Source organism: Theropithecus gelada, chromosome 2, assembly GCF_003255815.1.
Source record: "Theropithecus gelada isolate Dixy chromosome 2, Tgel_1.0, whole genome shotgun sequence".
Taxonomy (NCBI): domain Eukaryota; kingdom Metazoa; phylum Chordata; class Mammalia; order Primates; family Cercopithecidae; genus Theropithecus; species Theropithecus gelada.
In genome coordinates, this window is record NC_037669.1 from 118,419,186 (window position 1) to 118,422,569 (window position 3,384).

A 3,384-nucleotide genomic window follows, 5' to 3' on the forward strand; every position below is an offset into this window, starting at 1 on the left:
GTGACCTGGGCATGGTGCTGCTTACACTTGGGCAGACTTCTGTTTGGCAGCAACTTTTACTCCAGGGAGTTAATCATGTGGGTAAGGCACGGTGGCTTACCCCTGTAATCCTAGCACTTTGGGAGGCAGAGGCAGGTGGAGCACCTGAGGTCAGGAGTTTGAGACCAGCCTGGCTAACATGGTGAAAACCCGTCTCTCGTAAAAATACAAAAAAACAGCTGGGTGTGGTGGCAAGTGCCTGTAATCCCAGCTACTTGGGAGGCTGAGGCAGGAAAATCCCTTGAACCTGGGAGGCAGAGGTTGCAGTGAGCCGAGATCGCACCACTGCACTCACTGCACTCCAGCCTGGGAGATAGAACGAGACTCCATCTAAAAAAAAAAAAAAAAAAATCATGTGGAAGAGGAGGAGGCGCCGTCTATTGAACTCTTTCTCTATTGCAGGTACTGTTGTTGGCATGCTCCCTCAATTCCCAAAACACCTTGTGTGACCCTGTGACATGGACAGAGATAAGAAACTGAGGCCACAGAATTATTATAGTCAGTGAAAAGTCTTGACCTTAGGTTTGTCTCGAGTGCTAAACTACTACTGGATGTAATATATCCAAATCAAAGAAAGGGGTTAGGTGAGATGAGCATTTCAATGTAATTCTGGAAAAAAAACAAAAACAAAAAAAAAAACCCCGCAGTGTTAGCCTAAGCTGTACTCACACAGATACAAATATAATCTGCTTCTGAGATACTTATGCCCCTAAATCAAAAATATTATCTGTTTGCATGTTCTCACTTATACTTGGGAGCGAAATGGTGAGAACTCATGGACATGAAGAAGGGAACCACAGACACGGGGGCCTACTCAAGGGTAGAGGGTGGGAGGAAGGAGAGGAACAGAGAAAATGACAATTAGGTACTAGGCTTAGTATCTCGGTAATGAAATAATCTGTATAACAAACCCCCATGACACAAGTTTGCCTATATAAAAAACCTGCACACGTACCCCTGAACCTAAAATAAAAGTTTAAAAAAAAGAAAAGAGAAAAATAGAAGACAAAAGAAAAAAGACAGTTTAGTGTAAGATATTAGCATAAATTTGGCATCAGATCTATGTTAGAAACCCATTTCACTGCCTGAAATCTGAGTAATTTGGGGAAAGCACATCTGAGCCTTGATTTCCTCCCTTATAAAATGAGAATATTACCTATTTCTAGCATTAAAAGAATTAACTGAGTTAATATATGTCACCAAATTTATCTCAGGGCCTTGTGGCCTGGTCTCAGCCTCCATGTCATATTCAGATGAATATAATCTAATATCTGAAAGTAAACAAAAGTGATTTCAATCTTCATACTCATGTCTCTTAGACTATGATGTGGGAATGAATCCTGAACCCACAACATCTCTTAAAATTTTTTTCTGGTTCCTTTGCTGTCTCTCATTCCATATCTCTCCCAAAGCCTTGCTCCCATTCCCAAAACAAAACTTCCTTGAAAACTTGAGCTTATTTTCCTCCTTGCCAACGCTTTTCCTCCAATCTCTGTTTTTTCCTTCTCTCTATTGAGGATAATTTGACCACATATTCATTTCCAATTATATTTCTTTCCGACCTTGACTCTGATTCTGCATCACAAAAGCCAGCAAAGGATATAGAAAGGGAGGGGGGAAAGTAACACCTAAAGATTACTGACAGAATTTTCTTAAAATTAACTATCATTTTTTACAATGGACTATGGGGACTCGGGGAGGGGGAAGGATGGAAAAGGGGTGAGGGATAAAAGACTACAAATTGAGTTCAGTGTGTACTGCTCGGGTGATGGGTGCACCAAAACCTCAAAAGTCACCACTAAAGAACTTACTCATGGAACCAAATACCATCTGTTCCCCAAAAACCTATGAAAATAAAAACAGTTTTTAAAAATTTAGTATCATTTTTAACATAATTGGCATACACATGCAAAGCTACTTACTGTGGCCTGATATAAGAGCAAATATGAAAATAAATAGATAATGCTTTCTTTCCTCTTACATTATTGACTTATAAATTTTCAGTACTCTTTCCTCACTAAGTAAGCTACCTCCAGAAATATTTGCTTCCTCCTCCAATCCCACATTGCCCATCAGGTTATCTTAGAAGCCCTTTTCTATAAAATAATAATCCTTCATGAAGACAGTGGTGCTGGAAAAAAATATGGACCAGAAACCAAACAGGGGGAATCCTGGGTAAGTCAATAATTTGTCCTCAATGGCAACCTATTGGCATATTGGGCAAGCTATTCCTGGTCACGTAGGGCTGTCCTTCTCAAACTCCTGACCTCAAGCAATCCACCCTCTTCGGCCTCCCATGAGTGCTGGAATTACAGGTGTGAACCACCATGTCCAGCCTTGGGCTGTCCTTGGCATTGCAAGATGTTTAGCATCCTCAGCTCCGAGGTTCTATGTGGCTGTAGCTATTTTTTACTCAGATGACTCTGTTCCCTTGCAGTGGGCTTTTGTCCATCATTTCCACTTGCCTAAGGGAGTAATTAAAGGATTTCTTTCTATACAAAATATGTTGTTCTTTGGGAAGTTTCTGATTTTAATGACTGTCTTTTTTCTTTTTTATGTATAAAATTAAGATTTATTTATCTTATTTGCACTATCTGTTTGTATGTTCTCACTTATACTTGGGAGCAATTTTTTTCTTAATAACAATAGGATCATGGTTTTTGTTGACAATTTAAGACATAATCTTGGAAGCGATGGCTAGATATAGAGACTTTGGTGAAAAGCCCTCACATACAAAACTTATTTTATCCACCCAACACATAATCAGATCCTGCAGTATTTAGACATTAATTTTTATCATTAAGTAAACATTTGAGATTTAGAGAACTTTGTTTTACTTATTTATTTGCATCTTCTCTCATTTTACTGTTTCTTTTTGTCACAGGTTTATCATATTTCTATCTTTTACACTGCATAAACAAATTGTCCTTGTTTTTTTTTTTTTTTTTTTTTTTGAGATGGAGTCTTGCTGTGTCGCCCATGCTGGCACGATCTCGAATCACTGCAACCTCTGCCTCCTGGGTTCAAGCAATAGTCCTGCCTCAGCCTCCCGAGCAGCTGAGACTACAGGCGCCCGCCACCACACCTGAGCTCCAAGTGCATGCCGCCACGTTCAACACTTTTTTTTCTAGAAACAGGGTCTCATTTTGTTGCCCAGATTTGTCTCTAACTCCTGGCTTTAAGCAATCCTCCCACCTCAACCTCCTAAAGTGTAGGGATTACAGGCATGAGCCAACATGCCCAGCCAGTCATTTGTTTTAAATATTACTTTTTTTGGTAGACCAATTTAAGTCTGTAATTTTCTCTAAGTATTATTCTAACTGTTTATCATACATTTTTGACATA